The 14,529-nt window shown below is 41.4% G+C and overlaps 1 protein-coding gene across 1 annotated transcript in view; it reads left to right on the top strand.

Moving 5' to 3' along the window:
• The first annotated feature begins 2,159 nt into the window (after positions 1-2,159).
• Positions 2,160-14,529, top strand: part of LOC124777853 (rap guanine nucleotide exchange factor 6-like) — a 611,356-nt gene continuing 598,986 nt past the window's right edge. The window contains exon 1 of the mRNA XM_047253392.1: positions 2,160-2,309. The gene's annotated coding sequence lies outside the window, so the exon portion shown is untranslated. The remainder of the gene's footprint in view (positions 2,310-14,529) is intronic.

Here is a 14,529-nt window from a genome sequence, read left to right on the forward strand (position 1 = left end):
CGTCGACCTGGGACCGGACCGCAGCGACGCACGGATGCACGCCAAGACCGTAGGATCCTACGCAGTGCCGTAGGGGACCGCACCGCCACTTCCCAGCAAATTAGGGACACTGTTGCTCCTGGGGTATCGGCGAGGACCATTCGCAACCGTCTCCATGAAGCTGGGCTACGGTCCCGCACACCGTTAGGCCGTCTTCCGCTCACGCCCCAACATCGTGCAGCCCGCCTCCAGTGGTGTCGCGACAGGCGTGAATGGAGGGACGAATGGAGACGTGTCGTCTTCAGTGATGAGAGTCGCTTCTGCCTTGGTGCCAATGATGGTCGTATGCGTGTTTGGCGCCGTGCAGGTGAGCGCCACAATCAGGACTGCATACGACCGAGGCACACAGGGCCAACACCCGGCATCATGGTGTGGGGAGCGATCTCCTACACTGGCCGTACACCACTGGTGATCGTCGAGGGGACACTGAATAGTGCACGGTACATCCAAACCGTCATCGAACCCATCGTTCTACCATTCCTACACCGGCAAGGGAACTTGCTGTTCCAACAGGACAATGCACGTCCGCATGTATCCCGTGCCACCCAACGTGCTCTAGAAGGTGTAAGTCAACTACCCTGGCCAGCAAGATCTCCGGATCTGTCCCCCATTGAGCATGTTTGGGACTGGATGAAGCGTCGTCTCACGCGGTCTGCACGTCCAGCACGAACGCTGGTCCAACTGAGGCGCCAGGTGGAAATGGCATGGCAAGCCGTTCCACAGGACTACATCCAGCATCTCTACGATCGTCTCCATGGGAGAATAGCAGCCTGCATTGCTGCGAAAGGTGGATATACACTGTACTAGTGCCGACATTGTGCATGCTCTGTTGCCTGTGTCTATATGCCTGTGGTTCTGTCAGTGTGATCATGTGATGTATCTGACCCCAGGAATGTGTCAATAAAGTTTCCCCTTCCTGGGACAATGAATTCACGGTGTTCTTATTTCAATTTCCAGGAGTGTATTTACTACTTCTACAGTTGTTAAAGAGGCTGATAATGTACTTGAATTGAATGATCCCTAATAAATAAAGCATTACCTATATGCGCGATATTGTGAGAGAAAATTGTAAGAATAAATAATTACTTACAGCGCAAATAAGGGCAACCCCCTGATTTTTTAAAAAAATCTTTCGATTAAAAGAGCCACTTCTCTTATGTCTGTATTTTCTAATTTATTTTGGTCAGACATCAACAATACAATTAACGTTTTGAGATTTGAGCAGTGTCAATTTATGAGTGGAATAAAGAAATAGAATCCCACAACACTACAGCACTATGTGCGTCCAGACAAGAAAAATTACAGATATGTGTACTTAGAAGAGTGATAAAATGTATAATGTTTTCCGAAAACCCTGATAGAGGCGGAAAAACGGTACAACTCTGAAAAACATAGATCCAGCATAACAATGAGCATTAAAACTCTTTGTAATAAAACTCTGTTATGTCAGTAATACATATTTGCTGGATAATAGGAAAAGAATACGAATGGGTTTGAGAAATTTACTAGTGTGAAGTAAATTTCCCGCGACAGCTATTTACAAAATTTGAAGCGCCAACTTTAAGTGAGTAATGTACGAATATAACACCAATCGTATAGCTTCCACAGGAATCTTGAAAACAGATTGTAATATACAGCTATAGTGCGCACAGAAGCGTTTTCGCTACCGTTGTTTCCAACAAGCGGTATGAATGTAGTAAAGTAGCTCATTTCTCTTCTTTTGTACTATTGTATCTCTCGAGTGTATGCAATTTATTGTTTGCATTTTGCTGCGCGATAAATATTTGGAAACCGCGCATTACTGAATGGAGTAAAGGAAACTTGCTTCCAAAGCATTTCAAAAATGTAGCTCTGAAAGAAGCCCGTTGCAGAGAATAAAGTTAATAAGAGTAAACTTTTCCTATAGCACTGGTAGGTAAAATAAATCAAGACGGGGAGGCGGCCCACGAAACTTTCTGTTTGGAATATCATGGGTAGAGTCTGTCGACAGCAGTCGAAGTTGCAGCGTCTACCGCAAGGAGCGCCGCCAGCGCTTACATGCGCTGCGCCACCTGTGCCACGGTCGCAGAACTAGCAGCTTGTTCCGTTGGTGAACCGCGCGGAGCGGTAGTCCGGTTTGAAACGCGGCGGTAAGCGGTCGGGACCGAGTGGTGTTCATATTGTGTATCGTGTCATTCGATGTTTGTGTTTGTGTTGCTGAACGTGGACGTTAGAACTATACATATGCTGCGACGGACTGCTGTCTGAACAATACTCGTGCGCAGACACAGGTAAGCAGGCGGGCTTTTGTGTAAGTCAAACGCAGTCAAGGTTCCAACCGGGTGAACACAAGCCGCACGCACCTGTCTCACGGTAAACAACGGCTGCGTAGGGAGTCAACAGGACCAGCGGGGGAAGTCAAGCTCTTACCTCTTGTTCATTACGTATCTGCTGGTTTTACGAAGACTTCTAAAGCCCTGTATCCAGTAATAATAAAAGGAACAACCTAGTGTGGATTATATACAAGAATGTGGAACATTGAGGCAGTATGTCACGTATGTAGAAATTGCTTTGGATGTGCCAAAATAATTTGATGGGGCAATTCAAGGAGTAAATTAACTTTTTTTTAGGCTACGGTGCTGTGTGAAATGTTATATTAAAAATTCTAGAGTTGTCTGATTTTTAACTAGACACGCCTGCTGCAAAGTTGTAGTAAAAAAAAAGTGCATTTGCTACACGATAGAATCTGATCACTTACGAATGACGTGAAGTAGAATAATTAGCAGGCACAGTCGTAGTTACAGGACATGGTAGAGTTAAATTGACTGGATGTTTGAGAATAGTTAGTCCAAGGAAAATGCGATTAGATCAGTACTTTCTAAATTCAGTATTTTATTGTTAGTCTCCAGTACTTTGAATTTACCGTAAATTATTTTGTTTGAAATAGAATACATGCTGTTAAGTTTTTTCCAGGGTTCCTTTTAATTCGTTGGCATTTGTGCGGTGAAGCCGGTCATAGATGGACGGCCTTCGCTTTTTGTCTTATATTTTACTTTCATAGATATCATTTCTTGTCTTCAAAAACTTGTCTGTTGCAACTATTATTTTTTCTGGTAGTTAAATTTTTCATTCCAGAACTTTTTTGCGACGAAGGCTCTATGATGCAATGCCATTATAGAAAATCAACAAAAAGACATACTAAAATAGTGCCCGTTAAAATTGGGGTGTAATCACTGTTAGAGCAATTATGTTGTCTGTGTAATGTATATAGGACGGACGGTAGTGGCAGCTTTTAGGAAACGTCCGAAATTTTCGTTTGTTCTGAAGGTCGTGCGGAAATAGTATAAATTTACTGATAATTCTCAATGCCGTATTCGACTGTTCTACTTATTTCTATCGGGCTCATAACTTAATGGATTTATGAAATAAATTTTCGGTGATTGTACTTAGAAAAACAATCTAGATTGCACAAATCAGATTTATTGGTTTCTGTGCAAAAGCGTACCATCATTCGAAAGTGGCCCATCTTTGGACAGAAACCTGGCACCAGTAAGGCTGATTTGTGCGATCCGTTTTTCAGAGTAAAATCGAAAAATCGGTTACTGTTTTTCCCTAAATGTGTCCGAATGTTATTTCCATGATTGTAAGCGTCTGAACCCTATGGCTAGCTGTCAGTGTGTGCAAATCTAGGTGTTGATCCATTGGTACACGAGTAATGTTAGGGAAGAGCGCATACGTATTGTAAGCAGCTGTGAATCGAAGTGTGATAACTTTGGCGTGTGCATCATGTTGGCGTTAACAGGCTGAAGTGTCCAATAACGCGTACCATATGACGAGCACGCTTTGAACAGACACGAATCATATCTGATAGCTGTGAACTCACACTGCCTCATTTCGAATGTCGGCCTCTTTTGAGGTAGTTTCTGTGCCAAATAGCTACACTAATAAATTCTTTGCGTTCATTATTTCTAGTTATGTAATGGATACGAACAGCGGTACGGCTAAATTCGACTCGTCTCACAATCTATTAAATTAACTTACGTAGCGTGAGGAAAAATAAGGCACTATCTTTATTGGTTTAAAAACTTGGCGTTTTCTCATTACGCCCATTTTAAAAAATGCGTAGTGTAATTTGAGCCCAATTGTGCTGCAAGGAGACTTAATAAATAGGCAGTACTGTTTAGCTAGCAGTATTTCCACCTCATTGAAGGCGGATGAATGTATTCGCGGATATCTGACAATGCTTAATGTAGTTGGCGAGGGAAGTGAATTTCGCCTGGCATACCGCAATCACAAGCTTGAAATTTGTTAGGTAGCGTCTGTAAAGACACTGGAAATGAAGAGAGCTAAATAGGACGGTGACTGTTCAGAATGAAACGCGAGATAGTCTAGTCGTCGGTAAAACGAAATATTACCTTGTGACCATTGACATGAGGGATGGTTACTTCTGACACCATCGTACACAGAAGTGGGTGTGTCGCGTTTTTAACACTGGAACACTTGCCATGCGAGTGTGTGCCATACTTTGATTTCAGGAGTGAAAATCTCTTTGCTATGTAGGTTTCGTTCAGTTTTTAAAACAGCTGGAATTGGATCTTGGTCGGTGTTTTGCTCACCGTCATTGTTCGTAAGTTAGGCAAGTGTGTGTAGGCGTTCTGTATTCCGTCTAAAGTGAACGTGCATCTACGTTCCCCTCCACCCACTCCTCCCCCCCCCCCTCTCTCTCTCTCTCTCTCTCTCTCTCTCTCTCTAGGTTGTAGCGGCAAATAGGTCGTGTGTAGGCTAAGCCGACGAGTGTGCTAAAAAAGTTTGTGGTAATAGATTAACTTGTAGCGCAGCCTGACATTTCTCACCATATATAACGCATTCTCCATTAAGAGAACTATAACTGGAAGGCAAATTCAGGATGCCTCAAGCCATTGTTTTGTTGTGTACTCAGTACTTCGTACGAAAGCTGCGAAAAATGAGTTCACTATCTTGCTCAGGAGTCATTTTCTCGATTGAATTTTCATGGTAAGCTTAATTGTTCTCGGTATGTGTGAAGCTGAGCGATAGCGGTAAGAGTATTAATGGACTATATAAATATCGCACCTCACAGTGGTCAACCAATTCCACGAAATTGTACTGTGCAGATGGGTAAATCGCGCTTACACTTGGAACATGAAACCACGTATTTACTGAGATTAGATTTTCGGCCTTGGTTTCACTGCGTTAGAACAGTTTTAAGGGTCCTTACCAACATTCGAAGGGGTCTCTGCTCCGAAAGCACTGAATAGCTAATATGGTAATTCTTTACTGTATGTAATGTGGCCTATATGTCTCTTGTTCGTAATATAGGTCACAATTATTGGCATACCAAGTTAATGTTTGTCATTTTCGAAAAATCTTCAGTCGGTAAGTTCCTGGTTAGTCTACTAAAGTTTTCATATATTTTTATTTCTTACAATATTCTAGAATTTCACTCTTTAGATCTCTTTGGGAATAATTATATGAAAGCAGGCACCACCTACCGGGACCTGAGATTTTTGTTCAAATTAAAATTGCTATAATTTGTTTCGTCGTCCAATTATCTTTTGACAGCGTACGGAACCTCAGCTGCAAAAGCCTAACCTTCAGCGAAACCATCGCAATGCCATGTGATGTAAACGGGGTCGTGCTTGCTAGTATAGGACCTACGTATTGCGTGCTTGTGTCCTCACACTGTTTTTGGATATTATGTGAACGAACACTCGGTATGAAGGCTTCTTATAAAATATAGTATGCTTTGATAATTTTCAAATCTGCTTGGTCGTTTTGTTTTGAAATAGTTTTAAAATAAAATTGCTGTTGTGCATTGCACCTGTCTAAGGGTGTCCTGTAATTACGAATAAGTTCAAAGTTGAACAGAAGATGAATTGAAAGTTTAAGGATATAGAGAAGTGATTAAATTGACTGTAGAGCACTTTTCAGTGACACACCGATAGTTCGAATATTTTTATTTTGCTGTCATTGTTATAGGAAATTTGTCACTGAAGACAAGCGGATGAGTCTCGTACAAAAAGTGCAACATCTGCATTGCATGAGTACCTGTTTGATACGCGTTATTGTGGATTGTGGAAGTGAAATCTAATTCGCGGAAAGTTCACATGTTTAAGTAACGTCCCTTCTGTACATAATTATACAGCAGATGCCTCATAGATTACTTGATATTATTTGATGGAAACTAAGTCCTCTCAGTCGTGGCAAAATACCTACAGCAAGGATTATTGTGAAGTAGTAGGAGGCATTTTCCAAATTAGCTCAAATCGAAATACTTTAGCGTGTCGGATTGTATATTGTATTTTGCTGTTAAGTGCTCTTAAAAAAGCCTTCAGCATCGTAAAGTAGTCCCTTGTCGACGACTTGAGTTAAAGAAGCTGGAATACCTTCGTTTCCTAAGATACGAGGCACTGTCAGGTAGATCTAATTTTTACGCAATTAAGTAAATCACCTGGCCAAGAAAATTCTTTGCTAGACTCAGATATGAGGTGGATGAAGACGTAATCAAAAATGGGTAAGACCCATGGGAAATCATGCAGGAGCAGTATTGGTGACTACAACTGAAGATCTAATCTATGGTTAGTTTTGAACTACTTGTACAGCAGTGGTTATGAGGAGGGGGAGTCGGCTGGGTGCCCTGGCGTGCTGTAAATAAGGCTACAGCAACAGGGAACGATGGTGCTGTGAAGCTAACTCACAGTGTAGGGGAAAAAAGCAAGAGAACAGACTTACACAGGGCAGAATAAAGGTCCATGAGATAACAAGTCTACAGGGTAGAGTAAGACAACGTTATGAACGTTAATGGCCACCTGACAAACTTTGAATTGGCACAGCGGAATTTTCGCGACGCTGAAGTTGTTTGCTTGAATGTAAAATAAATGGTCAATTTTGTAATAGCTGTTAACTCAATATTACACCGTAAAGAAGTTTATTAACGCCTATTCTGACTTACCTGTTTAAGATTTCGATTTTTCATAGTTCTAGTGGAAAGAAAATACTTCTTAAGGGCCAGTTTTCACATATTCCGGACCTAGGTTTACACAAATTTAAGTCTTCATAAGTATTAAGTGGAGGATCAAGAAATTGATACTGTTGAAACGGAAGCAGGGCAACCAAGAGCGCAAAGACTGTTCACGTCAAATTGTATGAAAAATTTAAGTCAGAAGTTGAAAAATTTTTAATACGGAAATTTTTTCTTGTCGAGAAAATAAAATCCAGATTTTCATTGGAAAAGGCAAGGCTATATATGGCAGAGGCAATACTTAAACAGTTCAATAAAATTGAAATTCTCCACCTCCCCTTCTGAACTTACGAAAAGTCTTGCATGGAATCATGGCGTTCCTAGCAGAATACGAACGGCTTGTTCACAATAGATACGTAAGGTTCTCAGCCATATATGTAACAGCTCAGTGAAAGTCCTTTTACCTGAAGGACTGAAATACTGCTGTTAAACAGTTGCATAAAAAGGCGATAGGTCTGATGCGTTACTACCACCCAATCTCACTTCTGACAGCTTCATCTAAAATTCTCGAAAAAGTAATGTCTTAAAAAATAGTTTATCATTTTTGCGAAAGTAAAGGAGTAAGATAATGTTAGTTTATTTTCCGAAAGGTTTTTCAACAGAATGACTGATCAAATGTTAAGTGGGGGAATAACCTAACTTCACCCTTTCGTATTCTTTTTCTGAGGCTTTTGATTGTGTAACCATGTAAGAGCAGTGTGTAACGAGTTCTTCCTGAACATTAACTATAAGCAATCGCCGATTTACGACAGCTGCATTATACAAACCGAGTGGAAGACTTCTCCGGTTGATTAACATGGTAATAATGCTCCTGGAAATAAAATACCAAAAGATCGCTTCCCTATCGTAAGGAACTACATAAAAAGCTTTCCTCATTACACGAATCACTATTCTCAGTAAACGTAGCCCCCCACAGGAAATACCTGTCGTCAGTTACGTCTTAATGTATGTGCGTTATACTAAGAAAACATTTTGCCAGTGAAGGCCTCCATTTACAGTCAAGTGTTGAATTCAGAATTTAATCTATCACTTTATAAGCTAAGGAGTGACACCTGCGATACTTGTTACCCATTAGAAAATTTAATTAAAACAAAGGTACATATCAGTAAAATTAACAATCTAAGTCTGGAGAAAGAGCTTCACCTAAGGGGAGTTGAGCAAGCAAGAGCCGTTAAGATAGGAGATACACAGAAGTCAAAAGAAGGCTCAATACATGTACTTACTTTAGACCTTGAAAAAGCATTGCCAACTCCAATGCTAACAACAAATCTTATTTACAAGACAGCTTTGGACATTTAATCTTGGAATACATGTCTGTAGAACAGATCATGCTGCCATGTATGTGGTCTGAAAAAAATGCCTCACTTGGCCCTTCAGAACTGGGTTTTTGCTTAATGAAGTGTGTAAAATCATTGCCATCTGATATTTAATGTTATTGCCTACACTGACAGTTGCGGTAGGCAAAACAGAATTCAAATAATAGCCCGATTTTGGCTCTATATTGTTGGTCATACTTCTATTGAAATTGATCAGAAGTTCCTCGTGCCTGGACATAGTTAGCTTGAAAATACTGATTTTTTTTTTCTCTCATTGAGAGGAAGAAAAAGCAAATAGTTTATATTTGTGCCACAGGATTCGATGACGCTTGTAGAAAATGTCAGGGTGACATTTCGTGTGAAAGAAATGAAGCAAGATTTCCTATCTACAGAACTGCAAAATTTCTCATAAACAGGAAAACACACTGAGAAGCAAAAGGTTACTTGATTGACACTGGGATGGATGTGATACAGAAAAGCTGAACTAAAAACTTCCTTCATCAAGGAGACATTGAATGAAGACATAAAATTTGGAAAAGTAAATCTTGCCCGTCCATGTAGATCTGGAACAATAACTGAAAAATTTCCACTACATCAACATCGATCAGCATGTTCAAAGCAAACAAAACTTGATGACTTGACGTCGTTCTTACAGTTCATTCCTCCAGTGTACCAAAACTTCTATGAGAGTCTCACTGATTCAGAGTTCACCAGAAAACCAACCAGAACGTTGTGGTCGTCCTCGTGGTCGTGGCAGAGGTTAACATCTTTCACGCTTTCAACAGTACACTGCACAACTAGGTGATGAATGCTACCCAGACAACTGTGATAGTGATGAAGTGAATGAAAGCGAGTAAGACGAAAGAGTTTAATCTTTAAAGGCATAGTGATAGAAGTGACATTTTATGAAGACATTTTGAAACCATTATAGTAAATGTATTAATCTATTATGTTCTAAGAGGAGGTCCATTGGCCCCTACGTTGACGGATCTGTTGGTAAACATTATGCAGTGTTGTGATGAACGGTAAAGCGCAGTCTTTGGATCACACAAGGTCGGAGAGCAGGCCAGATGGCAGTGGCACGGAATCCTAAACGCCCATTCCCCCACTCTAAACGCCCAGGTTGGTCAGGCGAGATGAGCCCCAGCCGGCGCTGTGTGGCTTCCCTTCCCAGATATTTCCGTCATCCACAGCTGGTGTACTCTACCGAACCCTGCACTCTGTGGGTCTAATCTCTGATATCTTCATGTAGGCGGAAAATGACTCAATTATTACACTGTATTATTTAATTTTAACACTGATTCATTTTCCCCGAATCTTTCTTACATTTCTAAATTAAGATTTTAAGACTGTTTACCTTTCGAGCGAAAATCTGAAAGTTAAGAAGCATGGAGTTACTCTAAAGTGCCATTGTATTTTACTGTTGCAGGTAAATTTCGTTCTTAGCTTCATTTGAAATAGTTAACAGTGATGGACACAAACATTTGGATTTGAGCAAGTGTCTGGGATAGGAAATTCAGTGTAATTTTGACTCTTTTTCGGTGTAAATAATTGGTTTTATTTAAAGAAGACTGTTCAGTCTGTGTTTTGACAGTATGAAACTGTGGACCTTCGGGATAAACAGGCTAAACGCATTTGGTGATAGAAATAAATTCTCAATTATCACTACGCTGCTGTCCCATTGCTAAATAAAATATCCGTACTATACAAGCCATTTGACGATGCGACTACGTGTACTACAATAATTTTTCCCTGTCTTTCACAGTGGCGACTGGTCCGTAGGGAGTTCATTAAAGTAGCCATTGGTACGAGCTAGAATTAAGTTCTCCGACATGGCCACTGCGCTGTCAAGGAAGGAACAAGTAATAACTGCAAAAACCCTCTTGGAAAATACGCTATCGGAATTCTAACAGTAGACATCGGTGACGCACACCACATCTTGTAGCGTCCATCACCGCAATTTGGACATCTCCGACGCTCTTCAGCTTATGAAGCTCGCATTCGGGAGGACGACGGTTCGATCCCGCGTCCTGCCATCCTGATTTAGGTTTTCCGTGATCTCCCTAAACCGATAAAGGCAAATGCCGGGATGGTTCCTTTCCAAGGTCACAGCCGACTTCCTTCCACCTCCTTTCCTAATCCGATGAGACCGATGACCTCGCTGTTTGGTCTCGTCCCCAAAAACAACCCAACCCCCTTATGATGCGAGCCCGAGACGATACGCGCTGCTCTGACTTCGTTGGGATCCCATAGTGACGAGCAGAATCCGTTGACTCTTCCGTAAGCTGCTTGTGGTCCTACCAGTGAGAAGTTGCCGACATCTGCTTTTTCTAAATCTAATTTTCTCGTTCAACGTGATACAGCTTCCGGGCTTGTATTGTAGACATTTTACTGTTTGCCAACCGTCTCATCGGGAAAACAGCGGAACTTAAGTTCACGCGTATAATTGTTAAACTGACATTTGTAGCGCAGCATTTCCCGTGCGTAGATAAATTCCTTGCATTGCATCTAACATAAGCCATCGATAGGAATGGAAAACTAGCCTAGATTAGACTTCTTAGCAGAAATCAGCTAACTTTTTAGTAACTGCACACACCAGCTTAACGGATATTATCTAGGACAAGTTAGAAAAAACGCGTGTATGATTTCTGAAGGTATAACATCCTAGAAAAAGGTAACTAGCCGGCCGAAGTGGCAGAGCGGTTCTAGGCGCTTCAGTATGGAACCGCGCGACCGCTGCGGCGGAGATTCGAATCCTGCCTCGGGCATGAGTGTGTGATGTCCTTAGGTTAGTTAGGTTTAAGTAGTTCTAAGTTCTAGGGGACCGATGACCTTAGCTGTTAAGTCCCATAGTGCTCAGAGCCATTTGAACCATTTGAAAAAGGTAACTAGCTATGAATACTAGTCAAAATGCAGAGGCTTGACCGTTCCAAAGTGGAAACTGTAGAGCATGGGCAGATGTTTTTACTCTGTTCTAACCAATCAGTAAACCCCGACAACAGATTTTTAAAGTATCGAACTTCGGTTTATTAAAAAGCAGCTACAAACAGCTGATTATTTTACAGTTAATGTGTTAAATATTTCGTTAAGCAGGTAAGCGAGAAAGTTTGAAAAGGTTCGAAACTTTAAATTTCGTAGGAAGTTAAGTGTCATCATTCTCAACTACTGGTGTGGATACCCTGCGCGTCGTGAATTCCGCTGTATCAAGACGTTTACAGAGCTCTGTAATCCTGGTCTTACTATATTAAACCACAGTTGTTAATAACAAAGTCGGTAGACGTGCCTACTTAAGACAGCCTCATAAATGATAGCAACTGTTACTTTCAGGTGTGACCATAGTTCCCACTGAACGTGAAAACGCAGTTGACACAAATCAACTGAAATGGACCTAGCATTTATTTATTGTGAATCATAGACTTAAACAAGATGCTGAAAGTTACCTGCAGCATACACCAGTACACGTCTAAGCATATAGATACAGCCGATGTAAAGATTGAATATCTATGGCGGAAACTTTATGGTTGATGGTGTCTTTAAGTTCCTGCGGTGTGTGTGGACTTGTTTCACGCATGTCGATCTTAGTCCCCACAGGAAAAATGACACGAGTGTCAAAATCTCGGTCCAGTGATTTGATTTCCTGTTACACCGCACCAAACGCAGTTTTTCTTCGTGGAGTGGTTGCCGACACATGATCTTCGGGTTCTCAGTTGCCCAGTGCCTTGTTTTGTGAATTAACATGACCAGAAAGATGAAACCATACTTAATCACTCATAATGTAATGGAAAGGGTGTAACAACCTTTAATGTTCTTCAGAAGCCACATGCAGTAGTATACAAGACCGTCATCGTCCCGCAATTGCTGAACAGTTGTCGCAAGACATAGCTTCAAATTGACTTCCCAAGATCCGCTGCCAACACATACTTCATGCGCCTGTTCGGCCAATTTACTTCTAGACTTCGTTGGGCCCTGAATAATTAGTCGGCGAATGTATGCAATAACTTCCGGTGTGCGAACTGAAGGAATCTTTCGTCGTTCTACACTTTGCACAGATCTCTAGGTGCGCCACTTCGTTCGTTACGGTCTTAAGAGACTGGTTTGATGCAGCTCTCCATGCTACCCCATACTGTGCAAGGTTCTTCACCTCTAAGTAACTACTGCAGCCGACATTCTTTTGAATCTGTGTATTCATCCCTTGGTCTCCCTCTGATTTTTACCCTCCCCGCTTCCCTCAATACTAAATTGCTGATACCTTGATGCCTCAGACCGTGTCCTACCAACCGATCCCTTCTATTCAAGTTGTGCCACATTCCTCTCCCCAATTCTATTCAGTACCTCATTAGTTACGTGATTTGCCCATCTGATCGTCAGCATTCTTCTGTAGCACCACATTTCGAAAGCTTCTATTCTCTTCTTGTCCAAACTAGTTATCGCCCATGTTTCACTTCCATACACGGCTACACTCCTCACAAATACTTTCAGAATGGACTTCCTGCCACTTAAAACTATACTGGGTATTAACAAATTACTCTTCAGAAACGCTTTCCTTGCCATTGCCAGTCTCCATTTTATATCCTCTGTACTTCGACCATCGGTTTTGCTCCTCAAATAGCAAAACTCACCTACTTCGTCTCATTTCCCTAATTCCCTCAGCATCACCTGATTCAATGCGGCTACATTCCATTATCCCCGTTTTGTTTTCGTTGTTCATATATCCTCCTCCAAGACACTGTTCATTCAGTTCAACTGCTCTTCCAGGCCCTTTGCTGTCTGACAGAATTACAATGTCATCGGCAAACATCAGTTTTTATTTCTTCTCCGTGGATTTTAGTTCCTTCACCGAATTTTTCTGGGTTCCTTCACTGCTTGCTCAATACACGGACTGAATAACGTTGGGATGGGCCACAAGCTTGTCTCTCTTCCCAACCACTGCTTCCCTTTCATGCCCCTCGACTCTTATAACAGTCATCTAGTTTCTGTACAAATTGCAAATAGCCTTTCGCTGCCTGTATTTTACCCCTGCCACCTTCAGAATTTGAGAGGATTAAAGTCAACATTGTCAACAGCTTTGTCTAAGTCTGCAAATACTAGAAAAGTAGGTTTCCCTTTCCTTAATCTATTTAAGTCGTAGGGTCAGTATTGCCTCATGTGTTCTAATATTTTTACGGAATCCAAACTGATCTCCCCTGAGGTCGGCTTCTACCAGTTTTTGCATTCGTCTGTACAGAACTAGTCGGTATTTTTGCAGCCGTGACTTATTAAACTGATAGTTAGGTAATTTTCACACCTGTCAACATCTTTCTTTGGGATTGGAATTATATTCTTGTTGAAGTCTTTGGGTATTTACATGTCCCATACGTCTTCCTGCATCTACGTGATTACTCTGCAATTCACAATAAAAAACTCACCAGATGATAGTTTTGTCATGATTGGCTCTCCCAAAAAACTGTTAGTAGTTCTAATTGAATGTTGTTTACTCCTGGGGCCTTGTTTCGACTTAGATCTTTCAGTGCTCTGTCAGATTCTTCACGCAGTATCATATCTCCCATTTCGTCTTCATCTATGTCCCCTTTCATTTCCATAATATTACCCTCAAGTAAATCACCGTTGTATAGTCCATCTACATACGCCTTCCACCTTCCTGCTTTCCCTTCTTTGCTCAGAATTGGGTTTCCACATGAGCTCTTGATATTCATACAGGCTGTTCCTTTCTCCAAAGGTCCACTTCGTTTACTCTCAGTATTGCTCTTTCGCTGGTAGTCCTTTATCCGAATACTTGGCCCCGAAAATTTCGCGCGTTTTCTTAATCGAACCTGTTTCCACATAAGCTACCACAATTTCATTTATTTCTTCCATTGAGAGAGTTAGTTTTCAGGCCGCAAAGGGAAACGTCTAACTGCTCTGAGGAAATAAACTGAATGCCGACAGAAGGCTAACAATAGATTATTCAATAAAACTGCCCATTGTTGTAGCTGTTGACTTTCAGAAGTCGAAAATTCGCATTCGCATTCAAAGGTGAGACGGGCTACTTTCAACTGCGCTACCTTATATAATCGCAAAAAGCATTACAGGCCCATTTGGATTGCGTCGGTAAATGACTGCGATAAGCAATAGTAAAACAATGGACGTGTGTGGCGTTTGGTAGTACTGTAATGACAA

This window comes from Schistocerca piceifrons, chromosome 1, assembly GCF_021461385.2.
Source record: "Schistocerca piceifrons isolate TAMUIC-IGC-003096 chromosome 1, iqSchPice1.1, whole genome shotgun sequence".
NCBI classification, from domain to species: Eukaryota; Metazoa; Arthropoda; class Insecta; order Orthoptera; family Acrididae; genus Schistocerca; species Schistocerca piceifrons.